This window comes from Corvus cornix, chromosome 1A, assembly GCF_000738735.6.
Source record: "Corvus cornix cornix isolate S_Up_H32 chromosome 1A, ASM73873v5, whole genome shotgun sequence".
Lineage (NCBI taxonomy): Eukaryota > Metazoa > Chordata > Aves > Passeriformes > Corvidae > Corvus > Corvus cornix.
In genome coordinates this window covers 66,998,165-67,025,948 of record NC_047057.1, presented here as the reverse complement: position 1 = coordinate 67,025,948, position 27,784 = coordinate 66,998,165, and the positions used below count along the sequence as shown (strand labels likewise).

General features: G+C 47.7%; 1 long non-coding RNA gene across 1 annotated transcript; it reads left to right on the top strand.

The window, feature by feature from the left end:
- The first annotated feature begins 6,468 nt into the window (after nucleotides 1-6,468).
- LOC109145234 lies at nucleotides 6,469-17,432 on the top strand. Its single transcript, XR_002046518.1, has 2 exons — nucleotides 6,469-6,566; nucleotides 15,992-17,432. It is a non-coding gene; the product is annotated as an uncharacterized LOC109145234 (long non-coding RNA).
- Nucleotides 17,433-27,784: the final 10,352 nt, after the last annotated feature.

Genomic DNA, 27,784 nt, shown 5'->3' with positions numbered 1-27,784 from the left:
AATGGAAAAGGATGGGGGGAGAGAGAGGGCAGAGACAGAAGAAGAGGGCGTTACCACCAGAAAGTTGGGGAGTGCCATCGAGGTCCAGGTGGTGGCGGTGTGTGCATGCTGCCTGCCAGAGAGCCTGCACAGCTCTCAGAGAGGCATGGCCCCACAGGCACAGCTCCCATTGTGATGGGTGGCCCGACACAGATGAGTGAGTGGGCGCTTGGGCAGGAGGTACAGGACCCTGGACAGGGTTGCAGCGGGGATCATGGTGGCAGGCTGGATCAGAGGCAGGCAGGTTTGGACCGCAAGATGAAGTGGCAGGGCACTGATCAGGGACACAGGGCAGATGCAAGGGTGAGCAAGCACCAGTGGGGGCAGGAGACCCAAAAGGCAGGCTGGAGCCAGGGCAAAAAGGACAAAAATGCAGGCTAGGGCCAGGGTGAAGAAGCCGCAAAAGATCATGATACAGTTACTTTTATACCCCATGGCCCCTCCCAAAGTCTGCCTGCTGACAGGACACCATTGGCCCAATCCAACCTTCCACTGCAGTCCATTGGTGGAGATCTTTTGCCATGAGATTCAAGAGGTCTCTCTGGGGAGTACAGTGTCTCCTGCTGACTGCCTGTCCCATGTGAGGTGTGAAATGTTTGCCAGGCAACATCTCCCAAGACACAAGGCTTTCCCTGATCTTCTCCTAGCTGCCTCCTGCAAGTGGCACATGTGCACCTCCTCCCCCACATGCCTCTGACAACCAGTGTTGAGACAAATCAAAACTAAACTGGGTCCTCACAAAACCACACGAAAGTTTACTAGCAAAAATATAGAAAATTAAGGAAATTTTGGCAAAGGATTGAATACAACACTGAATTCAATATAAAGCACTTATTATTGCATTACTTAGCATTTACTTAGTATTAACTTAGCATAAACTTAGCCTCTACTTAGCCCATTTAACCTAGAGATGATTTAAACTTAGAAAATGTTAAGGTGCCCACAAGGTTCCATGAAAAGTGAAGAAAGAGAACAATGGAAAAACAGAACAGGTACAGAAAAACACACATGTAGTAACCAACCCCAAGGGTTCCAGCACGGGTAAGATGGAAATTCCAAGAAGCTGTCAGGGTCCACACATGTGGTAAGCGCCTTTGTCTTGGTTTGAAAGACAGATGTCTGCCTAAGAAAGCCTCCCTTGGAATGGAAGATGCAACCCCCCTTCCCTCCAAATTATTATAATTTTGAAATCAAGGGGCTTTCAGGCAAAGTTATGGGAAACAGGAATTACAGTTCTTTACTAATATATATATATATAAATAAAAATAAATAAATAAATAAATAAATAAAACAAGGCAGGGAAAAAACTGATTTAAACTGACAGAGTCAGATACAACCTGACCCTGTAAGTCAGGGTAGCAGTAGCAGTCCGATAAGGTGGTGGCTACAGTCCTCCTGAAGTGAATGGATGTGGTTCTGTTGAAGTGGTGAACCTGTGTAGAAAGATCTGGTCTTCCTCAGAAGGTCCAGTGGTAGGTATGTAGCTCTTGTCCTCTGGAAATCCAGTGGAAAAGGCTGCCTGTGGTCTTCAAAAATCGCAGTTTATATCCAGGATGGGATGCTTGGTTTCTCCCACTGGGTGGAGCATCTCACAATGGAATGATGAGTCATGAGATAAGGCACTGATGGGCCATTAACAGGACATAGTCTTGAGGGAGGAGGCAGGGAGTATTGCCCCACCTGGTTTTAACAGCTCATGAAGATGGTGATAGAATACATGCTTGTGGGCACATCTTACATTGTTACCTAGGACAGACTTTTAAGCCCTTGGTCCTTTGAGGGCCTGCCTCCCAGATGGGACTTCTGGTTGCTCGACCAATCAGAGGCTGGGTTAGCGCCTCCACCAGTATGTCATTGATTGACACCTCAGTCAATCAAGGGTTGGGTTAGCACTGCCTCCAAGGTCCAATGATTGACAGCTCTGTAAGGGCTTGGGCCATCTGGGGCGGGCCAGTGCACTACCTCATCTAGCAAAGCACAACCTGCTCCACCACTACTACAGCTGGTGGTGGGGTCAGTGGCTCTGATCCAGGAAGAGATGACCAGTCCGGAGAGATGGTCCCGAAAGGAATCGCCTTCCCGAGGCCCGGTGTCTTCCCTCAGCTGCTAGGCAGGAGGGCCCTTGCAGAGGCTGTCAGCTCTTTAGTGATTAACAGCTCGTGATTCCAGCTCAGCTCTGCAGGGCATCCTCCAGGCCAAGCCAGACCAGAGAGAGAGAGACGAGAGGCTTGTGTGGCTGGTTCCGCACGGAAGGTAGATTTACTGTCCGTCTGTACTCCGGCGAAGGGGAAAGCCAGGGACGAGAGCTTTTATAGGGATACAGGGGATGGGTAAAGGCCAATGCGTTACAAAGGATCTGCATAGGGTCTCCTAAAGGATTGTGGGTCTGTCTTTTCTCGCCGTGACCAAAGAAGTGGTTGCCTTTCCAGGGAGTCCTGCTGGGTGATTACGAAATCTCTTATCTCAGCAGAGATCCCTCCAGGGCAGGGGCTGGGCATACCCCACAACTCCCCCTTCTGTATTTATTAAAAAGGCATTCCCGGCAGCCTTTCTGCAGCAACGTAGGAGGCAAGAGAACATAAGTAACACAATAATAATTACAATGAATACCCACAAAGCTCCCTTAATCAAAGATGCAATCCATCCCGTTATTCCCCATCATCCAAAAAGGTCATTGACCCAGTCTAGGCTCTTATCTACTTTTAGGTCATTGAGGCAGCAGTGAGGACAGCATCAACGTAGATAAATTTCATCTTTGGGCAGGGATGGGGCATCCTCCAGGCCAAGCCAGACCAGAGAGAGAGACGAGAGGCTTGTATGGCTGGTTCTGCACGGAAGGTAGCTTTATTGTCGATCTGTACTCCGGCAAAGGGGAATGCCAGGGACGAGAGCTCCCCCCGTCACAGGGGCAGAGGCCTAGCTTTTATAGGGATACAGGGGATGGGTAAAGGCCAATGGGTTACAAAGGATCTGCATAGGGTCTCCTAAAGGATTGTGGGTCTGTCTTTTCTTGCCGTGACCAAAGAAGTGGTATGCATCTTTAGCATAAGTGTCAGACAATGTTTTTAAATGTCTCTTCCAATGCCTTTCCCATAACATATATTCAGCAGGGCAAAGGATGCAATTAAAAATGTTTTTAATATCATGTGGTACTAATGTATAGGCAGAGAAAGTGGCTTCCAATAAGTTTCTAAAGAAATGTGACCCTCTCCCTTCTTTTGCTGCCTTGCAAAGCTCTTTGACTTCTTTGTATGGGATAGGTTCCCATGTTTTCGTAGTCGGACCACCCCTCCTCCCTTTCCCTATAATGACTGGAAAGGCTGAGATTTTCTGGGCTAACTCCCAATCTCCCTCCCGGTTCGCCTCCCTGCATGCCTGTGCCCATCGATCCTCAGATTCAGAGTCAGAGCTGCTGCTACTGTCATCTGAAAAGGAGGGATAAGCTGTGGCAGGGCGGTGCTGGGCTACAGGAGGCGTAGCGCGGCATTTTTGAAATGCCAGTTTTGCTTTAGCCAGGGCAGGGGTAGCAGGGGGTCGGGAGTGTTTTGAGGGATGGGAGCGGGGTATATTGTGGCAGCATGGGGGTGGAGAGGTTGTACAGCAGCAGGTCGTTTGGGGGGAGGTCGGGTTGCAGGTGGTGCCGGTTTCACAATTCCGTGTGGAGTCAGCATGGGCTGTAGGAGGTTGTGGGGGGGCAGTGGGCTCTAGTGCAGCAGTGGAGGAGATGGGATTGCGCAAGAACCCGTGGTAGAGGGAGGGGGGGGGGGTGCAGGGAGAGGGGGAGCATTAGCAAGGATTGCAAGATGCAGCTGAGGGGGAGAGAGCGGGTGTGCTGGCTCCTGCCAGGGTGCCAGGGCCATTGGTGGTGGGGGAAAGGGGGAGGGAGATTCCACTCCTCGGGCGGTAGCCTGGGGCAGTGCCGCGGATAGCTGGGTCCCGCGAGCGGCGATAGGGGCAGATGCTGGCGGGGGGCATGACGCTTGTTCCATGTCCCACAGTGCATGCGCGGGGATGTGCAGGACTGGTCCCGTGTTGTACCATGTCTGCTGTGTGGGTGCGGGGAGGGGGCAGCGGCGGGGCGGCTTGCTGGACGGGGCCGCCACGCTGGGTGGGGGGGGGCAGGGCCACGTGGAGCAGGGACACAGTGAGGTGGGACGCAGTGGGGTGGGGGGGTCAGCGGCACCGGGAGCCAGTGCGAGGGGGGAAGGGTGGTGTCGTGCGCGAAGGGTTGCGAAAAACCAGGGGCACAGGGAGATGGGGCTGGGGGGGCTGAGAGGCATCCATCCTGGGGAGGGGGGATAGGTCTGGGATGGATCCCATACATGCTGCCTGGGGGCGGCAGTGGAACCGAGGGGGCGAGCGGGGGGTTTGGGTATGGGAGGACTGCTGGAAATAGGGGATCGAGGTAGGAAAGCGGGGTGGCCAGCGCCCCAGGTGGGCCAGGGCCAGGGCGGCAGGCGGGGTCTGAGCTCTGGCTGGCCATTGCCAGAGGCGGAGAGGGGAGTGGGAGGGGGGAAGGGCAGAGAACAGCAGAGTTTGGCTGAGGGGGGTTTTTCGCATGACACATTTTAACCAATAAATGAAATAAAGGAATGAATTTGGAAACAGAGAGGTTTCCCGTGGCTTGAGAGGAATAGAGTTTCTTCCCCACTCTGTCCCAGAATGGATCAAAAAGGACAGAGTCTGTGGTAGCGTCAGGAAAATTTCGAGATATCCAATTAGTGAAAGATTTGAGATTTTTCTTAGAAAGAGCACCTTTAGAGAATTTAAAGTTGGATTTTAAGAGAAGGGGTATAGGTCTCTCTCAGATTGGGAAAGGCTGGGTTTAGCTTGCCTATGTCCCATCTTAGTTCCTCCCTCAGCAGAAAAAAGAGAAAAAAACCCAAAATTACTTCAAGTTGTGCACAAGAAAGAGGAGGAGAGCCCCAAGTTTAAACTTACAAATCCCGTTTTCTGGTGAGGCTGGCTCCTAGAAAGGTCTGCTGGGGGGATGGTCTGGCAGTTCGATCCTCAGGGACTTCTGTCCTAGGTGGGAGGCGAGGGTCTCAAACCGTCCCTGTCCAAAAGACCTGCTAAAACGTAGGTCTATTTTCAGAGGATCAGCACACGAACGGCTGGTTCTGTCTTGGTGTGGTCAAGACGCAGCTCAGGCCAGGTCTGGGGTCCAATGGCTGTTCAGGCGCCAGTTATTACAGCTGATGGTGGGGTCAGTGGCTCTGACCCAGGAAGAGGTGACCCGTCCAGAGAGATGGTCCCGAAAGGAATCGCCTTCCCAAGGCCCAGTGTCTTCCCTCAGCTGCTAGGCAGGAGGGCCCTTGCAGAGGCTGTCAGCTCTTTAGTGATTATCAGCTCGTGATTCCAGCTCAGCTCTGCAGGGCATCCTCCAGGCCAAGCCAGACCAGAGAGAGAGACGAGAGGCTTGTATGGCTGGTTCTGCACGGAAGGTAGCTTTATTGTCCGTCTGTACTCCCTGGAAAGCCAGGGACGAGAGCTCCCCCTGTCACAGGGGCAGAGGCCTAGCTTTTATAGGGATACAGGGGATGGGTAAAGGCCAATGCGTTACAAAGGATCTGCATAGGGTCTCCTAAAGGATTGTGGGTCTGTCTTTTCTTGCCGTGACCAAAGAAGTGGTTGCCTTTCCAGGGAGTCCTACTGGGCGATTACGAAATCCCTTATTTCAGCAGAGATCCCTCCAGGGCAGGGGCTGGGCATACCCCACACACCACTGTGCACACACACAAACAGGAATTCCAAAATAAACCAGGAAAGTTTGGCTTTCGCATTGATGAAAGAATAAGTAAGTAACTCAAAATATGAATGTTGTTTATTGTTAATTAAGAGACTTTGCAGTTCACGTTCCTTGATGTTCAAGTGTTAAATGTGACTTCTAAGTTCTAAACAGAGTTTAAGAGTTTAAATTACATTGAAAAACCCTGTGGTATTCATCTTTGAGTTCAGTTATATTCCAGAGAGAAAAAGCCCCTCACCCATAGCCAAGGTGCTATATTTAGAAAGCTGACCGGTAACCTGTCACCACGCTCCATAGTAACCATGAATTTTAATGAAGAGGTTTCCCGCCAGAAACTCAGATGACATCACCCAGAGACTGCACCCCTAATAATCAGCAAGCCATTGGTAAAAAGCGTAGCGGGCTCAGTTCATAACTGGGCAGAAACACCAATTAAGTGTAATGGTTAGGTTCAAAATATCCATTACTTACTTATTTTGCTTCTGTGAGATAAGAATTAGGAGAAAGCAAAGCAGGCACAAAACTTAAAAGAATATAAAGACCTAAAAGAAAGAAAAAAAATCAGACTAAACCTTCAGAACACTTCTCTTCCCCCCACCTTTCTGCCACTGACAATGTAAAAAGACAACCCTTGGGATTTTCAGTCAGTTTACCACCTCTATAATAATCTTTTTCAGTTCACTTAGGGAGAGGAGTCTTTCTTGTTCATGCTATGGAGACATCGCCACAAGAAACAGTTCTCTCACGGCTTCAATATCACAGCAAGACAGCCGCCCAGGTAGGTTTTCTGCTCGCATGTGAAAGTCCCTTCCCTCGACTTACAGCTTTCCCCACAACTGTTTTTGAGGGTCCAATCTTGAGCTACTGGGGTACCATTTTAAGGATGAGCCATTCAGAAGAAAAGGTTCTCTTCACATATCTCTGGGAGCATCTTCAGCTCCAGGAACAGAGGCCCTCCTCCTCCCCTGGGAGCAAGGATCCTCATCACTTTCATCTCTAGGAACAGAGGTCTTCTCCTTCCCTGGGAGCAAGGGTCCTCATCAAATTACAGCTACTGTCATTTGCTTATTTCAGAACAGATACTTTTGCTCACAATTGCAACTTGAACGCTCCACCCCCCCATGCTTTCACGAAATTACAGCGGGTACTCTGATGTATCATAGTCCATCACCATAGCTTTACAACAGAATTTCAGCTTCTAAGCTTGAAGCTCCTCTTTCTCCTCCCTCAGGGTTTCAGCTCTTCCTTCTTTGCTGACTTTGCTGTCTCTTTTTTTCACGTGCCTTCACCTTCCCTCTTCTTCTGACTTGGGAGAGGATTGATGTCTGCAGGCTTCATCTGTTCTGGAGGAAACTTACATCACTAAAAAAGGGTTAATCTCACCTGGGCCTTGCAGTGGAGTTTGCTTATCGCTGTTGGTCACATGATCTTTGCCGGGCAGTGGGCATCCTCAGATGAATCTTTGGCCGCACTGGAGGGGGATGGTGGGGAGCTGGGCCACGCTGTCTGCATGGAGCAGGGCGGGGGGGGGGGGGGCGTGGATGGAACAGGACCACGCCACAGCCGAACTGGCCAGGCCGAGCAAGGCCCAGCCCCCCGCTAGGCCACCTGCAGCCCCCCGCCCCCCCGCTACCTGTCCAAAGGCCGGAAGACAAGAGAGCTTTCCTGGGCTCTGTTCATTCTTAAATGTGGATCACAGAGGCGTGTCAAGCTTCTTAAGTGGCTTAAAAAGTTACCAATATTCAAACTAGCCAGCTAATAGGTTCTGTTAGGTCATAGAGGAAGCTGTAAGCACCTCTTTGGAAGATAATCACTTCCATGGCTATGCTAGACTATGACAGAAAGACTTTACATCATCCCCTGAACCAGGACCAATGAGTTGGACTTTGAAAAGAATTCCACCAGTCATCTCGTACTTTGGAGGCAGGACAGTGGACGGTGATGGGAGGGGTTAGGGGAGCATAAAAACCTTGAACACAGACCAAGGAGTGCTCTTTGCCTGCTTCTTGCCAGTGTTGGTGGTTGCTCCTTTGCCTCTACAACACTTTTCTCAGGATTAGCCCCGGCAGAGCCCAGTGCTAGGGATCTTAGGCCTACTTGTTAAACTATTTCACTTGGGGCTAACCCAAGTGAGACCCAGCACTGTGGGTCTTTGCTTTGGGTGTCTAGCCTATTCTTGGCTGCAAGTGTCTTCAATTGCTGCAGATCCGGATGAGATTTTTTTAATTAAGAAATTCGGCCGTTTTGTTTAATGAATCAGTTTTTAATTTTCAAATTGAGTGTGGCCTCATTCCTGACACAAACACCCCAAAAAAGGGCTTGAGACACTAAACTTATCTAGTTTCTGAAAGAGGGGGAATCCCTCTTTTGGACCCAGATGCATGGCTGCAAACAATGGTTCTTTCCCACAGCAAAGAAAGCTTTCCACTCTAGTGTATCCTGGGCAGCTTGGGGGAGACCTTTGGGAGTCCAAGGCCAGCCAGAGCCCTACTTCCTGGCAGCTTTTGTCTGGGAGAAATCCACCGACATTCCCAAATTTAGAAGGCAGAATCCAACATTCCGCCCTGGGTGCCTGGGCTGCACACAATAGCTCTTTTCCACAGCAAGGAAAAGTATCCTAGTATCCTAGTATCTTGGGGGCAGTTCAAAAGGAGGCCCCTGGGATTCCAAGGAAAGCCAAAATCCTACTTCCAGGAAGCTTTCCTCTGGGAGAAATCCTCTGACATTGGCCAATTTAAGAGGCAGAATCCCACTTTGGGCCCCAGCAAACTATGGTCCTTTTCCACAACAAGGAAAGCTTTCCACCCCAGTTTCCCAGGGGCAGTTGGGAGGAGGCCCCCAGGAATACAAGGCCAGCCAGAGCCCTAGATTCTGGCAGCTTTTGTCTGGGAGGAATCCTCCAGTGTTTGCCATTTGATGACGCATGATCCGAATTTCATCCTTGGATACCTGGGTGCGAACAATGGGTCTTTTCCACAGCAAGGAAAGCTTTCCACCCAAGTGCCTTGGGGGCAGTTGGGAGGAGGTCTTCGGGAGTCCAAGGTCTGCCAGAGCACCAGTTCCTGGCAGATTTCATCTGGGCAAAATCCTTTGGGACTCACCATTTGAGGATTCTGAGTTCCACTTTTGGACCCTGGCGCCCAGGCTGCCAATGATGCCTTTTTCACAGCAAGGAAAACTTTCTACCCTAGTGTATCCAGGGCAGTTCAGAGGAGGCCCCTGGGAGTCCAAGCCCAGCCAGAGTCCTATTTCCAGGCAGCTTTCTTCTGGGAGAAATCCTCCGGTGTTTGCCATTTGAGGAGGTGGGATCCTGCTTTTGGCCCTGGGAATCTTGGAAAAAATGATTGCTCTTTTCCAAAACAGGAAAGCTTTCCACCCCAGTTTCTCAGGGGCAGTTCAGAGGAGGCCCTCATGAGTCCAAGGCCTGTCAGAGCGCTGCTTCCTGACAGCTTATGTTTTGGAGAAATCCTGTGATGTTCACCATTTAAGGAGGAGGGATCCCACTTTCATCCCTGGACACCTGGGTGTGAATGATGGCTCTTTTCCACAGCAAGAAAAGCTTTCAACCATAGTGTCTCAGGGGCAGTTTGGAGAAAGCCCCTGGAAGTCCAAGGCCTGCCAGAGCCCTGGGTCCAGGCTGGTCTCCTCCAGGAGGAGTCTTCTGACATTTCCCATGTTATGTGGCAGGATCCCACTTTTGGCCCCAGGTGTCTGGGTGGGAACAATGGCTCTTTTTCACAGCACAGAAAGCTTTCTACCCTAGTGTTTCATTGGCAATTTGGGAGGAGGCCTCCAGGAGTCCAAGGCCAGCCAGAGCCGTACTTCGTGGCAGTTGTTGTCTGGGAGAAATCCTCCAACATTCACCATTTGAGGAGGCAGGATCCCAATTTCAGCCCTTGGTGTGAACTATAGCTCTTTAGAACAGTAAGAAAGCTTTCACACCCGAGTGTCTGGGGGGCAGTTCAGAGGAAGCCCACAGGAATCCAAGGCCAGCCAGGGCCCTAGTTTCTGGCAGCTTTCTTCTGGGAGAAATCCTGTGATATTCACCATTTGAGGAGGCCAAATCCCACTTTTTGCTCCGGGTGCCTGGGCACAAACAATTGGTCTTTTCCACAGCAAGGGAACTTTTCCACCCTAGAGTCTAGGGGCCTGTTCCAGTTTGGCCAAATTTAGAAATATATCCTCTGAGAAAAGGCAGGTTACAACCATCCCTCCCACACCAGGTTCGGGAAAAAAATAAATTTTCCTCAAAGGAAAGTGAAAGAGATAAAAACTTGTCGAATTTCCCACGTGTTCACTCGTTGGAGGCAATAACTTTCAGGGATGGGACTACACGATTACACAAATTTATTGTTTAAAATAACAAAACACATCAATCAAGGTGTGAGATTTTACAATACCTCCGAATAATGGTGACTATCCCAAGATTTAGAGTTACATCGTCATTTATAACTTTCTAATCCAATAGGCACTTAAAACGACACTTTGTTTTGGATTTATGACCTATCACCTGTGGCACTTCTCACTGCAATGCAGCTATGTCTTGACCAATAACTTCTCATGTCACGTACACACAGATGTCTCTATTATACCATCTACATTCTTAACTTAAACTATATAAAATCACGCTATTATATTTAAAACCCTCCACCAGAACACCCAGTGTACATTTTTACTTATAACTATAGGAACACAGGCTTGTAATCCTTTTGCTTAAGATCTATAAATCTCTGTCAATTAAGCCAGACCTAGTCTCTTCCAGGGTTGTAAATCAAAGCCTCCTTTAATTGCAGGAGTTTCTACTCCTCTGTCTCCCACAAAAACTATTTAACAAACACACAGGAAAAGGATAATGATGCTAAATAATAAAACCTCTCACTCTGCTGAGAGAAACCTGGGAAAATTTCAGAGTCCTTCCGTAGATCTCTCTCTCCCCCTCCTTGGAGCTGGGACGGGCTGGTGGGCCCACCTCTGGGGCCAAGACCTTGGTGGAAATTCCTCCCAATGTATTCTGATGTTGAAACAATCCAGCGGAGAAAAAAAAAAAAAGAAAAAAAGATAAAGTCCCATGTAGGTTAAGGGTGGCCGGACGTAGACGGATGGGACGGTCGGTGACGGGGACGGAGACGAGAGATCTCTATAGGCAGGTCTTGGGACACAGTCGGTTTATTGTAAAAGTGTGGGTATAGGGGCACCGCTCAGAGCTGCCAGACTCCGCTCTGAGCAGGCCCAAGAGAGCAAGAGAGTAAACGGGTGAGAGAGAGAGAGAGAGAGTGTAAGAGCAAGAGTGGAAGTAAGAGCAGGAGTGGAAGAAGTAGTAAGGAATAGAATGGAAGAAGTAGTAAGGAATGTCTGAAGTCCTGGTTACAATACAATAAATCATCTTCTGTACTGAATATTCTAATTGTCACTAACCAATCTAATACAAGATACAAATCCTATAGCATTTACATACAGCCTATAAGAGTTCTTATATTACCATAGAGTGTTACATCTTAACTTCTAAAAACTACTCTTTGGACCCCTTCTGCTGAGCTAGTAGGGTCTGCTCTGACCCTTGGACCTGCTTGCAAGCAGAGGGTATTGTTCCATCAAGAGGGGATTACCTTCAGTCGGCCATACCATTGTTTTCTAGTTGTTCAGTAACTAAGACTTGGTATTTCAAAAGTGGCTTTCATTTCGATGTTGCCTGTAGTTTTCATATTCCCAAAATCTTTTGTCAGGCAATCATATTTATAAGGCTTTCCTATTTCATCTTCCCCAACAGTCCCAGGGAAACAGAAGTTCAACTCTCCTTCTCTCTCTGGAGAAAGAAAAAAGAGCTGAAAAACTGGCTGAAAGCAAGCAGGGTGCTTTCCCCTCTCTCGCTCTGCTGCTGCAGCTGAAAAAAGTCTCTATCTCTGTGTGACCTTGAACAAGCTGCAAACTGCTTTGAAGAAGTTTTGCTCAGGTTTTCCTCCCCCCTCTCAGGCTCAGTTTAAAGGCACAGAAAGGCACTAAATTAATTTCTGGGCATGGGGCAGCGATAGGGGATACACATCACAAAGTCACCCCAAGACAGGGCCGTTCAGAGGAGGACCCCAGGTGTCCAAGGCCAGCTGGAGCTCTAGTTCCTGGCAGCTTTCATCTAGGAGAAATCCTCTGATGCTCACCATTTGAAGAGTCAGAATCCCACTTTCAGACCTGGACGCTGAGCTTCCAAGCATGGCTCTTTTCCACAGCAAGGAAAGCCTTCCACCCAAGTGTCTCAGGGGCAGTTGGGAGGAGGCCCTCACGAGTCCAAGGCCAGCTAGAGCCCTAGATCCTGAAGCTTTCCTCTTGGAGAAATCCTCTAACATTTGTGATTTTATGTGGCAGGATCCCTCTTTCGGCCCTGGGCACCTGGTCTGCCAGCGATGGCTTCTTTCCACAGCAAGGAAAGCTTTTCACCCAAGTGTCTCAGGGGCAGTTCAGAGGAGGCCCCCAGGAGTCCAAGGCCAGCCAGAGCCCTAGTTGCTGGCAGATTTCCCCTGGGAGAAATCCTCCAACATTCCCCATTTCAGGAGGCAGGATCCCTCTTTTGGCCCAAGATGCCTGGTCTGCCAGCAGTGGCACTTTTCCACAACAAGGAAAACTTTCCACCCTACAGTCTGGGGGGCAGTTCAGAGGAGGCCCACAGGAGTCCAAGGCCCATCAGAGCCCTACTTCCGGGCATCCTACATTTTGGAGAAATCCTGCGACATTTGCCATTTGAGTAGGTGGGATCCCACTAATTGGCCTCACACACCTAGGCTTGACCAATGGCTCTTTTCCACAGCAAGCGAAGCTTTACACCAAGTGCCTCAGGGGCAGTTCAGAGGTGGCTCCCGGGAGTCCAAGGCCTGCCAGAGCCCTAGTGCCTGACAACTTACTTCTTGGAGAAAGCCTCCAATATTTGCCATTTGAGGAGGTGGAATCCCACATTTGGCCCTGGGCATCTGGGCTAAAAATGATTGCTATTTTCCAAAGAAAGTTAAGTTTTCCACCCTAGTGTCTCATTGGCAGTTTGGAGGGGTCCCACAGGAGTCCAAGGCCAGCCAGAGCCCCAGTTTCCAGCACATTTCTTCTGAAAGAAATCCTCCCATGTTCACCATTTGAGGAGGCCAAATCCCACTTTCAGCCCTAGGTGCCTGGACTGTCAATGATGCCTCTTTTCCACAGCAAGAAAAGCTTTCCCCCAAAGTCTCTCGGGAGCAGTTCAGAGGAGGCCCCTGGGAGTCCAAGCCCAGCCAGAGTCCTATTTCCAGGTAGCTTTCCTCTGGGAGAAAACCTCCAACATTTGCCATATTTGTGGATTGAGTGAGAGCTTTAGACGAGCCCTCCCTTAGGCTCAGATTTTTAGCAGGAGCTCTGTTTAGGTGACTGTTCCGGTTTGGCCAAATTTAGAAATATATCCTCTGAGAGAAGGCACAACCACCCATCCCCCACCAGGTTCGGGAAAAGATAGATTTTCCTCGAAGGAAAGTGAAGGAGATAAAACTGTTTATTTAACAAACACATGGGAAAAAAGAAAATAATGCTAAATAATGCTAAATAATAAAATCTCTCGCTGTGGAGGAAAAACCTGGGAAGAAGTGTTAGAGTCCTTCCTTTGGTCTCCTTGGAGCTGGGGCTTGGCCCAGGGCCAGGCCCTCTGTGCCCGGTGGAAAGTCCTCCTGATGTGCTCTGAGGTTGAAAGCAGTCCAGTAGAAAAGGGAGAAAATCTGGAATTCCAGGGAAGGAAAAACAAAGTTCAAGTCTCAGTCTCTCTCCGGAGAACAAGAAACTGAAACAACTGGCTAAAAGCTGACTGAAAAGCAGCAAGCTGGGTGCTTCCTCACTCCCCTGTGACAGCTGGGAAAAACCTGCTATCTCTATGTGACCTTGAACAAGCTGCAAACTGCTTTGAAAAAGTTTTGCTCAGTTTTTTCCTTCCCCCTCTCAGGCTCAGTTCAGAGGCATAGAAAGGCACAAAGTTAATTTCTGGGCAGGGGCGGCGATATGGGATACACATCATAAAGTCACCCCAAGACAGTGACCCGCACCTAAATCACTCTTGCTCGCTGATTCTTAAGAATGGCTGATTTAGGTCTATTATAAAATGGATTATTTATTGAATAGACATGAGGTAACAGACAAAAGGCCTTAAACAGAGTTACTTACTACACAGTATAAAACAAAAGAACTACTAGCAGATTACATAAAACAGTGCACTATATAAAGGTACCTATATTATAGCTAGCAAAGAAATAGTATAGATTAGGAGTCAATGTAATTTACCACCAAACTGATGATAGTGTACACAGATTCCTTTCACTCAACCCCCAAAAGAGTAACCCCAAAGCAGTGTCCCAACTTCAGGGGAAAGCCCCACACATTTCTAGGGAATGTGCAGAAGACTTCTGCTTTATGAAAGTTTGGTGTAGCTTTTTTAGTTTGTAAAGTGAAGTGTCTGTCAGTCAGAAATTCCAGCTTATCTTTCCATATCTGCTTCCACAGCAAGATGTTTAGTGTCAGCTAAAAGCATCAATCCCATGGCAGCAAAATAACTCACTACAAGGCAAACTGCCCTGATTGAGTTACTTCACCAAGGCTCGTGTGAAGCTCACGTGAGCGCAAGATGCCCTGCGTTATTGCACCAGCTAAGAAACAATAGATAAACTCTCCTGTGGTGGGGCCAGATGTCTTGCTAAAGTAAGGCAAGCCCAGGGAAGAAAGGGATAGGTAGATCAGAGGTGGGGGATGGGCATTCAGGGTAATACAAGGTATTTGCCTTTCCTTGGCTTGCCTTTTTCACCCCTTCCTGGCCTGACTTTGCCTTCCATACCCATCCCCTCTCTATTCTTGCCTTTCCTTTCCTTCTCAAAACTCGCATTGCCTTACTGACCCCTCTGTGTCCCTCCCTTTCTCTTCCTTACTCTCCATTGCCTTGCACTGACTTGCTCAGCCATCCCCTACCTTGACTTCCCTACTGCTTTTTTCCTGGCATTGCTGTGCATTGCCTGTTCCTCTTAGGACACTCATTGCCTTGCCTATCTAGCACATCCCTTGTCTCATGCTGCCTAACACTCCCCTGGCTTGCATTGCCCTGCATGCTCATATCCCACTGTGACATGCCTGATGATTTCTTTCCCTGGCCTGGCATTGCCTTGCCTGCCCTTCTTTCGAATTCCTTTGCCTTGCCTACCCACACCTTGCATTGCATTACTGACCCCTCTGTATCCTTCCCTTGCCCTTCCTTCCTGTCCATTACCTTGCATTGCCTGGCTAACCTGCCCCCCACCTTGACTTCCCTAATGCTTTTTGCCTGTGCCTCTCATTGCCTTGCCTAACCCTCCTTTAGCTCCGCTTTGCCTTTCATTTCCTTGTCATTCCCGACAATCCCTTGCCTTTCCTTCTATATCCCAACCTTTGATTGCCTTGCCTAGGCTTCCAAATAATTCCCTCGCACTTCCTACCATGGCATTGCCTGGCATTGCCTTACTCACCCATCTACCACCTAGACTTCCCTAGCTCGTTTTTCGAGTCCTTGCCTTGTTGCCTGCTCCTCACATTGCCTTCACAGAGTCCCAGGGTTTCAGGAGCAGATTAGAGGTGACCCACACAAGATCAGGGCCGGCCAGACCTGTCTGTCCTGGCAGGTTTTCTCTGGCAGAAATACTGTGATGTAACACTCACTTACCTTGCCTTGTTAGACCAACAGTTTCCTTGCCTTGCCCTACTAACCCTCCCTTCCCTTGTATTACCTTGCATGCCCATCCCCCACCCTTGGCCTGCCTACTGCTTTCCTCCTTGGTCTTGCCTTGCCAGGCCTATACCTTGTTTGCATTTCCTTGCCCTTGCCATTTGTGCAATCTGATGTGGCTGACAGCTGGTCTTAAGACCTCACAGAGCTTGATTTAAAAACAGTAAAAATCTACCCATGAGAAACTGTAGTCACAGTGAAAGCCACAGATCATAATCAATGAAAGAAAATGTTCCTGCTATGGAACATCAAGACTGTATAAGAGGAAACTTGCATATAATATGTAATTAATTGCTTGTATAGCTAACTGTATTGCTGTTTGAATGGTCATTGTTTTTTAGACAGCCCTGTCATTGTTTGCTAAGCAGCCAATCATAATGAACCACCGTAACTGTGAAGAGGTATAAGAGTAATAGCTGAGAATAATAAAAATCTTTGCTTCTTATGGCTTTGGATTACAGTGTGTGTCGTGTGTCCATCTCCACTGCAACAAATGGTGATCCCCTGACGTGATTCCTGGACCCAGGACGTGGTTGGGAGCAAAAGGGAAGCATGATCCAAAGAGCCTGCCTGGAGAGCAGGAAGCCTGCTTCGATAGCAGGGAGTTTTGTCTGGGTGAAGTGCCAAGGTGACAGGTGGCCAACACAGCTTTGAGAGCAGAGGGTTCTGCTATTGACCTGGGTCAAGACTTTGCCACCTTAATGGAAGACCTTAATTCATTGAGGTGAGCTGTTGGCAACAATTTTTATATGGGGAATAATTTGACTAGCCAAGAAAAGACTGTGCTGTCTACATGGAAATCTTGTTAAAAAGCACAGGTGCTAGCACTGCAGACTATGCACTGAGAAGTATATTATTGTGGGTGAAATCTCATTATTTTCCAGCAGATGGGAGTGTTGCTTTCAGTATAAGCTCCTGGAATGCTGTTGCGGAAAAGCTGTGGGAGGCTGTTTCTCGTGGAAACAAAGAGGCACAGAGGTTAGCAACAAGCTGGCGTCTGCTCTTTGAAACTTTAAAACAATGAAAAAAAGAGCAGGAAAAAGCAGAGGGAGGGCAGCTCAGTGAAAAGGCAGAAGTAACTCCTACAGAAGACGATCTGATGGAACTAGAGGAGGAGACAGGAAAGGGCAGCTCCTGATATGCCTGAGACTCAAAAGGCTTTTGTTGAAAACTGCAATCCTGATAAAAAGTTGTATTCCTCCCCGAAAGACTATGTGCCACCAACCTATCCTTCTCCTAGAGAACTTGTGCAGCAGATGCAAATATATCCCTCGCCTGCTGATCAGCTGGCAGAGATAACTTTAAAAGAACAGAGAGCAGATATTACTGCACTGCCTGCTCCTACAGCTTCCCCGCCTCTATCTCCACTGTCTGCACAGCCACTCACGAAACAATTCTCACAGTTTTTTCCACCACTGCCAAAGGACAGTGACACTGACAGTGACAGTGGGGATGAGAGGGAGATTAAACAGAGACTCTCAGAAGTCGCATCAGGGCAGGAGTGTTCTCAGGAAAGCGAGTGTGGCCTTCGCCACTCTAAAAAAGCTTGGAAAAGCAGACCTTGGACACTGCCTCCTTGTCAGGTGACAGTGCAGCCGAGACAGCCTGGTTGGTTTTGGGAGCAAGTCAAATAAAACGCTCTAGAGTATGGAGAGTGGGAGCTGGTTGAAAAGCTGGCTATGCCTAATGCCAGGGGGAGTGCTAGTGCTGGTGCCAGTGCAGAGGAAGATGCTCAGGTGTATCCAGTGTTTAAGGCTTCACCAGGATCTAATCAACAAGATAGCCATAGTGTGATTGCATGGAAAGTGGTTCAGGATTTACAGATGAGAATTGCTAAATATGGTCTGGGGTCTCAAGAAGTTATGCAAATAATTTGGGTAATAAATACTTACCTGATATTAAGCATCTTGCTCAAGTGTTATTTCAACCTGTGCAATTTGGGGTTTTTGAGAGTCACTGGAAACAGATGGCAGAGAGAGCTGCACTGGAAAATATGCATTGGCCACAAGATGATCCTAGATGTGCAGTTGGATCTGATGCCCTAATGGGAGGAAATGCATTTGCTAACCCTGATTTGCAAGCTAGATGGCATCCTTCAATTCTCGAACAGTGCCAAAAAATAGGTATGGGTGCATTGATAAAACGCATGGAAATGGCCTCTCCCAAACCTCGATATGTAAAAATAATACAGGGAACAAAAGAGTAGTTTCTGCAATTTGTAGAAAAGTTTGCTGCATCATTGGAGAGACAGGTAGAAGATGAAAATCTAAGACAGGTGTTATGTAAACAGTTGGCTCAGGATAATGCAAATGAAGATTGTAGGTGATTGATAGCCTTCTGGGGGACTCTACACTAACAGATATGGTTAACAGATATGGTTACAGCTTGTTCTAAGGTTAGGTCTGTGGAACATAAAATATCTGCTTTAGCAGCTGTTTTGCGACCACCTCAGAAATGTTTTGCATGCAGACAGCAAGGGCACTTGAAAGCTAATTGTAAACAGAACCAAGCAGGGCAGAAACAGAAAGGGACGGGGAGAGCAGGAGTTTTTTCTTGTAATCAATGTGGGAAACCTGGCCATTATGCAAAACAGTGTAAATCTAAATATCATGCTAATGGTCAATTTTTGGGAAACTTGGGAAACGGAAGAAAAGTGCAAAGGGGAAGGGCACGCAGACACAAGTAATTCCCTCTTGTTGACTCCGGCGAGGGAAGACATGCAGACAATCAATGTGATTGATAATGCAAGCTTCAGTTTATTGGAATCAGGATTCTGCTTTTATACACTGAAATATGCATACTTGTCACTTCTCTATTGGCGCTGGATAAAAAGCTGCACGTATTGCTTTATGTTGCAATTTGGGAAATCAGGGTTCTTCCTCATCTCTCATGGTCAGTACATCTTGTCAGCACGTCCTGTTTCTTATCCATAACAGTATTGTCAAGAACACTGTATCTGTGTCCTTGACTTCCTTCTTTATTCTCATGGTTTCTGTTCTCATTATTTCCTTTTTCTGTAGCTAGCAAAAGGCCTGCAAAGGCCTGCTGATTTCTGCAGCTAGCAAGAGGCCTGCTGATTTCTGCAGTTAGCAAGAGGCCTGCTTATGTCAAGCTAAAAAGGTGTTTGCTTGTACAGCTCTTCCAGGGACCCATGTCCCTGATCCTCCAACCATTCCTCAACAATTCCCCAGGCATGCTGCCAAATCAGGGCATGCTGCCAATGCAGGCTTACTCAGTCAACTCAGTGGGAGCACTAAAGGAGCCGCCGGCGTGGATGTTTCCACCGCCACAACAGTAAATTTGAACTCTTGCCAAGTACACAAGGTTCCCTTGAATGCTTATGGGCCTTTAGGCCAGGGGCTGAGTGCATTGCTTGTGGGAAGATCGAGCGCTACTCTTCAGGGGATCTTTGTGGAGTCATTGAAGCTGATTTTACAGGACAAATTTGTGCTATGGTTTCTACTCCTACACCTCAAGTTACTATTCCAGAAAATACTCACATTGCTCAACCTGTGCCTTTTAAGTCATGTGTTCCCAGGACAGAACAACAAATTCATGGAGATGGAGCCTTTGGATCCACCGGAACACCACAGGTTTTCTGGGCCAAAGACATCTCTGGTCACCGACTGCATATGAGGTTTACCCTCACTTTACCAGGTGCCAACCCATTGCACATTCAACTTCGAAGTTTAATTGATACAGGTGCTGATATCTCCATTGTTTCTTTTTCTGCATGGCCTCCTGCCTGGCCTTTGACTCCTGTGGGGTCAGCCATCGCAGGATTGGGAGGAACAACACAAAGTTACTTAAGCACACAACCTGTACTAGTCAAAAATGAGGAAAGACAAGCAGCCACAATTCGACCTTATGTTGCAGCAGCACCATTGAACCTATGGGGACAGGATGTGTTAGCAGCCTGGGGGGGTGTGAATTGGCACAGATTTTTGATAGGGGCTTGTAGTGGTTTGCTCCAAAATACTCATTACCATTTACTTTCTGTGAGATAAGAATTAGGAGAAACTAATTGCAGAACGGCACACAGTACCCTATTCTGCCTTTGCAGTGGCTCACAGAATGGCTGATCTGGGAAAACCAGTGGCCCCTATCAAAGGAGAAATTAGCTGCCCTTCACAAGTTGGTTCAAGAACAATTGCAGCAGGGACATATTGAACCATCTACAAGTCCTTGGAACACACCTATTTTTGTAATTAAGAAAAAGTCAGGGAAATGGAGTTCGCTACACGACCTCAGAAATATTAATGCAGTGATGGAAAGCATGGGGGCACTGCAACCTGGAATCCCCTCACCTACAATGATACCTACATGGTGGGACATTTTAATTGTTGATTTAAAAGATTGTTTTTTCACAATTCCATTGCAACCTCAGGACATAACAAAATTTGCTTTCACTGTACCTTCAATTAATAATGCTGAACCTGTAAAGGGGTATCAATGGAGGGTGTTACCTCAAGGTATGAAAAATAGCCCCGCTATTTGTCAATGGTATGTAGCACAAGCTTTATCTGGAATTTGTGAACAGTTTCTTGGCTCATATTGCTATCATTATATGGATGATATAGCAACACCAACTCAGGAAGAATTGCTGAAGATACAACCCCAATTACTTTCTGCCTTGCATTCCTATGGATTACAGGTGGCTCCAGAAAAAGTAGAACAACACCCTCCTTGGAAATATTTGGGAGTCAAAATCCTGGAACAAATGATACAGCATGAAAATGTACTATTTCAAAATTCCATTAAAACTTTAAATGATGCTCAAATATTGTTAGGTATCATCAATTGGTTACATCCTTACTTGGGACTAACCACAGCACAGTTGTCTCCTTTGTTTGATACGTTGAAAGGAGACCCAGATTTAAATTCGCCTCGAACCCTGACTCCTGAAGCACAGCAAGCACTGGATGGGGTCCAGCATGCTGTTTCCATAAGACAAGTCTACAGAATAGATCCCTCTATTGATACGACTGTTTTTATTACCATTCCAGATCTTCATCCTACAGGTATCTTTGGCCAGTGGAATGACCAGTGGACTGAACCATTGCATATTTTAGAGTGGATTTTTTTACTTCGTCAACCAAAAAACACGGCCCCTACATTGTTTGAATTAATTGCTCAATTGATAATTCAATGTCAGCAACGATGCTTGTAACTCATGACCAAAGACCCTGAAAAAATCGTACTTCCAGTAGAACAAGATTATTTTGAGTGGAGCTTTGCTAATAGCGCTTCAGTACAAGCAGCATTACAAAGTTTTTTTGGACAAATTGCTTATCATTTGCCCTGTCATAAACTATTGCAGTTAGCAAAGTGACTTCTTTGACTTTGCGTCCAAAAAATAGCCAAGTACCACTACAGGGACCTACTGTTTTTACAGACAGGTCAGGGAAAACTGGGAAGGCAATTGTCACCTAGAAGGATGATTCTGGATGGCAAGTGATAGAGGGTTATGAGTCAGGCTCTGCTCAGCTTGTTGAATTAAGGACTGTGACCATGGCATTTCAGCATTTTTCTCATGTCCCATTGAACCTAGTTACTGATTCTGCCAATGTTGCAGATATTGCACAGAGTTTAGATTGCTCACTTTTGAAAGAAGTTAATAATGTTGTTTTGTTTTCATTATTGAAATCTTTGTGGTCTGAAATTCAAGATCAAATGCATCCTTACTACATTTTGCACATATGAAGTCATACTACATTATCAGGTTTTATGGCAGAAGGTAACTCTAGGGCTGATAAGCTTGCTAATCCTGTATGGGTAGCGCCTCAGCCCTATCCTTTGACTTCCTTACTTATCCGTGTCCGTCCCTTGCCCTTCCTACCACTCCATTGCCTTGCATGGATTTGCTCGCCCAACCTCCACATTTCCTACCCTATCACTTTTTTCTTGGCCTTGTCGTGCATTGCCTGTTCCACTTAGGACACTTGTTACCTTGCCAATCCCTCCCTTGTCTTGCCTTGCCTTTCCTACCAAACCTCTCATTTCCTTGTCATTCCTGACCATTCCTTTGCTTTGCCTTGCTTTCCCACGCCTTCATTGCCTCTCTGCCCGCTCTGTAGCCTTCCCTTGACCTTCCTACCATGCCTTGCATTGACTTGCTCACCCATCCCCCAAGTAGACTTACCCACCCATTTTGCCAGGTCCAGTCTTGCCTTTCCTTTTTCTTCTAGGACTCTCACTGCCTCACCTATCTCTCACTTGCCTTGCCCTGCCTTGCCTCACAAAGCCACCACTTTACTTGCCTTGCCTTTCAACCCCTTCCTGGCCTTGCATTACCTTGCTCAAACCTCCCCCACCTTGAATTCAATACCCCTTTACTCCTGGCATTTCCTGGCCTTGCCTTGCCCTGCCTGCTCTTTCCTAGGACTCTCAAGGCCTTCACAGACTCCCAGTGTGTCAGGAACAGATGAGAGGCAGCCCAGGGGAGGTCATGTCCAGCCAGATATATTTGTCCTGGAGGCTTTTGTCTGGCACCAATCCTTGTAGGGCTTGAATTTTGGACAGGCAATCCACATTTCCCCCTGGGCTCTGGGACCAGAAAGACATTGTTCTTTCCCAGAGGAAGGAAAGAACATAGCCCCAGTGGTTTAGATGCAGGTTAGAGGTGGCCCATGTGAGATCATGGTGGACCAGACCAGGACACGGAGCGGTCAGTAAGGGTCAATGAGGCAAGGGAAGGGATGATCAGGAATTGTCAGGATATGCGGGGTTGGGTAGGAAAGGCATGTTAACATAAGAGAGGGGTAGGCAAGGCAATGAGAGTCATTGGGGAAGAGGATCAGGCAAGACAAAGCCCGGAAAAAAGGGGTGGGTATGGGGAATTATAAGAAAATTAGGTTGTGAGCTGTAAACTCTGCCTGCAGAGGCACATGGCAGAACAAAGGAGCACATGGCAGCACAAAGAGGCTTGTCTCCACCGGATCCAGGGGGGAGGAGGTGTCACATGGCAGACCCCTACAGAGAGGAGCCTGCCGGGAGCTGACAAACGAGTGAACAGCGAGTGATCATCTCATAAAAGGACATTGAGAAAGTATGTTGCTGATGTGGCAGCCTGGGATAGGTCACGTCATATATGGAAATACTGTGCCTTAGAAAAGTGTATAAAACCAACTCACTCCTTTGAATAAATGATTCTGATTCCCTGCCAGTCTGGGTCCGTGGTTCAATTGCCGACAGTAGGGAAGTCGAAATGATGGATGAGTGGAAAAGCCAGTGCAAGGCAATGGAGTAGCAGGAAGGGCGTCCTCCAGGAGAGCAGCTGCTGGAGGTTGGCAACGGGAGCTGTGAGGGTGAAAACAAGGAGAAGTCTTTCTTAGAAGAAAGGCACAGAGCCACAGTGTGATGTGCTCCTTTTGAAGGCTGCTTGGAGGAGTGGTACTTTAGGAAAGCCTTCTGCTTTGACGCTGTTACAATCCGGTTTAGACCCAGGAAAGCAAAGCAAGCTAAATCTCTGAGCATAAACTGGAAAGAACCTGGAAGGTTCAAAATATCCCCAGAAATGAGTTTAAAACCAAATGAGGTTAGATGTTATTGCCAAAAAATGGATGTATTTTATTTGATAGTAAAAGAGGCAAAGAGAAGGGAAGAGAAAAGAAAGAGAGAAAGGAGTGTGCGTGGGGGGTGAGGGAACAGGGAGACGTGACAGGGGTTAGATGGGAGCATATCACCCATCTGAGGGTCCCAACGACGTCTCGTTGCTCCCCTCCATCTGGTCTGCTGGTGGTGAGGGTCCCCCGTTGCTGCTGTGGCCATGCCACTACATGCTGCCACACGCCACACGCCGCCACATGCCACCACACGCCGCCACACACCGCCACACACCACCACACGTGGCCACACGCTGGAGAGTGCAGAATCCTGTGGGTTAATATACACTTTGGGCCAGGTGGGAACACCCATGTGCCTCCTCTTGCAGAGGCTAGCTTGACACTGTCCCTTGCAACACTGAGGGTCTGTTGCATCATCTCTGGTGCTCTGGTGCAGGGTCTGGGGACCCCTTTGAGGGGGGCCCCTTTGATGGGCCATGTCACCCCCTTCTGCTGTGGATAAGCTTTCCCCTCCCTGGGTGAGGGCCCCACAGCTGGGCTCCTTTGCACAGTTGGAGGATGGGCAGTCACTGCGCCTCTGACCAGAGGCTTTTCCAAGATACCCAGAGCCTCTCCTCCCTCCACCCCTTGGTGCGAGGGTCTGTTCGAGCCTGGCAGCTGATAGCCCTGGGGCTGTGGTCCTCATCTTGGAGGTGTTAAGCCTATGCTCAGTGAATGTCCCCAGCCCTGAGTTGTTACTTTATCTTATCTTCATCAGCGAGCAGTGTCAGGCCTCAGGGCCCCATTCAGGGTGTGGGAGTCTTCTCTTCAGCTTTTGTAATACAGTTTTAAAAGTCCTTTAAGAAAATGTTTAAGTCATAAAATATAATATTTCAGTCTCTGACAGACGCGTGCTCCCGGGTGAGCTCTAGCTGCAGGGACTCTGCGACGCTAAATGACTAGGAAAGTGCTTATGTTCACGCTGTGGGATGAAGCGCGATGGCTGCACATTCCTTTCTGGAGCAGCAAGGACACTCTCAGCCCACTCGGCTTGTGAATGAGCCCTTGTTGGAATTCTGCAATTCTGTGCACAGCACACACATGCCCAGTTCTCTGCGGCTTCGTTCTTCACCTTACATTGTCTGAACAGAAGAGAAACCCAGCCACGGCATTCCACTCAGCCGCTCTTCTGCATGCGTACTGCCCGCACACACACGGGTGCTGTGCTCGGTTTTCCCTCAGCTTGAGGCACCAGGATGCCCTTTGCATTTCACAGCATCCACACTGTCCACTCAGCTGTCGCTCTGTGAAATGTGCCGGGGGAGGAGCACTTGCTGGATGAGTCTTTCAATATGGATGTTTTTTTATCGGAGCAGATTGGCGTTCCAGAGAGCTGACAAAGGACGTGCAGATCGCCACAGATTTAGTGGAGGTTTTGGGATTGATGAGTATTGAGTTTGTCACCTGAATGCTGTCCAAACTCAGCGTATGATTAGGAATGGGGAGGCCAGCAAAAGCTTTTTGTGGTGGATCTTTTTCCCAGCAGAGCTGTACTCTGGAGACTGTTCGGTTTCGCTTTAGACTTCGCGCTTGTGCTCTTCAGCAGCTTGTTTTGCCTGATTTTTTCTGCAAGGTGAATGCGGCGGCCAGAGATGGGATTTTGTTCTTAGACCTTTGCGATAGGAACAGCAGTTGGTTTTCTTTCAACGTTAGAAGCTAGACTGTGCTTGCAGGAAGAATTGGGACAGTACATATAACTAAGAAGGAGGGACCATAGCCGCGGTGCGTCGTGTGTTACATTGCTGCCAGGAGAAAGTACAATCCAGCAGGTGCTTCTGTCCCGGTGCTTGGTTTTTGTGTTTGGATTTACCGGAACACGTTGCTCTCTGCCTAACTGAAATTCATGACGGTCCACAGCGCTGAGGAGGTAAGTGCAGAGAACCGTAGTTTGTGACCGCAATTCACAGGCAGCAAGGAGATAGTGACTGTTAATTTGATGTGACAAGAATAAAAGTTTGCCAGTGTAAGGGGCAAGGGAAAAGCAAGCTCTCCATCCTGGCAGATTTAAGGTTTCAAAGTGGGATCTGACACAGTGGAAATGTGTGACAGTACAGGCAGCTGAAGCAGAAAGTATGAAAGGAGGAATGTGCAGAGCTCCTCTGCCCGCTGTTTTTAAGGAAGGCTGCGAGGCGGAGGGCAACTGGAGCAACTCTGTGCGCGTGCGCCCTCCCTGTCTGCCTGCGTGTCCTGGGACATTGTTCTGTGCGAGAAGCACATCAGACTCTTTCCAGCTCTCAGTGGATAGCTTCAGTACTTTCTCCGAATATGAAAGGCTGAGAGGAAACTGCCAGGGGGCAGCTTAGCAAAAGCTTTCCTTCCTGGTGCATTTAGCTCTTCCAAGTGGAAAGGCCGTGCGGTTTCTCTGTGGACTCTGCAACATCGAGAGGACATGTGGTGCAGAAGGAAAGGGAGAATCACCTGTACGCCTCACAGAGTCCATAGGCTTTGTTGCTTGGAAGCAGCTGCTAGATGTTTTAAGCTTTTGGGGATCTGCGAGAGTGAGAGACTCCGCTTGTACCTGGAGCTTGAGGGAAGGAGCATGTTTCCAGGCTGTGTGAGGCAGTTCATTGGATGCCAGGTAGGGCTTGAGCAAGGAAGATCATCCTCAGCTGACACTGACTCCTTTTCCGGGTCTTAAGAGTCATACACGGTTAGAAGGGGAAAAGGGATTTTACCTTGGTATTTATTTTAAGGCTCCTTAGGTGCACACATCCAGGTCAAATGCACCAAAATGCACACTGCAATGCCCCCCCCCAAGATCTAGTATAACATTGTAGGTCTTACTAATTAGCATATCTATCAAAGATTCCCCAATGAGAGGCTCAAGTGAGCCCCCCTCTCCGAGGAGCCTTCCCCTGGATGGTTCTATCTTAGTTTACAAAATGTGTTCTGGAGAGGACCTTGGAGTCTGGGGCACACTATCCTCTACCTATGAAGCTTCTAAAGGGTTTAGTCTCTCAGCTTGACAAACAAGTCCAAGAATGTAGGCAAAAAGCACTAAGAATACAGAAGTTGTAAAAAAGGTATAACAGGGGTATAAAAGAAAAGGCAAAAAATCTGCATGGCATCATTTCCCCCCTTTTAGTGACTAACAAAACTCTGCCTTGTCTAGTCTCTACTCCACTCTACTCTTTACCCGCAGAACTGGTTTACACAACCGGCTGCTCTACAGGCTATTGCACAGATAATAACTACAATTACAGCTATTATGAATATTTCTTTTACCCAGGCCCTGTTTGGTAGCCATGAGGTGAGGGTATCAAAAATATGATCAAAATTTAAGGTGTTATTTCTAGAAGCTACTTCATGTAGAATTTGAGTTCTTTTCCAAATTTCATCTAAATCTTTCTTAATTCTCCCATCTTGGTCCACATAAGAACAACAAGCGGTATTGACAATAGCACATACACCTCCTTGTGCGCCAAGTATGAAATTGGGATCTATCCTGTTTTGCATCCTTCACGGGACAGACTGTCAACTTCCTCCTGTAAGGCTGAAATTGCATCTGCAGTATGCTGCTCAATACGTTCAATGACGGCAGAGATGTTTACAATGCTCTCTCCACTTAAACCACTCCGTAAGCAGGTACGAGGGCTCTGATTATGCTATGGAAAAGTGTGGGATTTTCAATGAGGGGATTAAGAGATCTTTTTCTCCTCTCATTTGGATTTTTGAAATGGTCAAATAAATATTGTTATATTTGGGGCCACAGCTTCAATGGCTGAACATAGAGGAAGCCCTCAAATTCACAATGGGCCAGCAGATAACCATTTTTGTCTCACATACAGCATCAGCAGTGCTCACACAGAAAGGAAATCACTGGTTAACCCCATCTCGCTTTCTCAAACACCAAGCTGTCCTAACAGAATAGGAGGAGGTGAGTATCCAAGTAACTAACATCTTCAATCCAGCAGCTTACCTCCATGGCAAGGCTGCTGAGGAGCCTGTACAGCATGACTGCATTGAAACCATGAGGTAGTTTACTCTAGCCACCCAGACTTGAAGGACTCTCCACTAGAAAACGCAGACAACTGGTTCACTGATGAAAGCACCTATGTCAAGAATGGTAAGCGGTTTGCTGGCTATGCAATTACAAGCACAGACGCTGTCGTTGAAGCAAATGTGTTACCTGCGCGAACATCAGCTCAAAAGGCTGAAATAATAGCCCTAACTGGAGCCTTAGTATCAGCTGAAGGAAAACCTATCAACATTTGGACTGATTCAAAGTATGCTTTTGGAGCAGTACACGCTCCCAGGGCTATTTGGAAAGAAAGAAGTTTATTGACCTCACAGAAGAAAGAAATCAAGCATGCTACTGAAATTTTACACTTGCTGGAAGCACTGTCAAAACCTTCAAAAGTGGCTATAATGCATTGTAAAAGACACTCCCAAGGTAACACCATCCCTGAACTGAGAAATGCTATGGCAGACAAAACAGCAAAGGCAGTGGCTAGTAAGGTTCAAGTTCAAGCCCTAGCTTGAATCCCTTCTAGCATCCTTAGGAATAAAAAACCCCCACCATACAACACTGATGATTTAAATTGGATAGAGGAAGAAAATGGACAAGTAAGAACAGACAGGTGGGCTAAAATAAAAGATCTCATAGTCATACCCAGAAAACTGTTAAAATTATTTATCCAAAGCAAACAT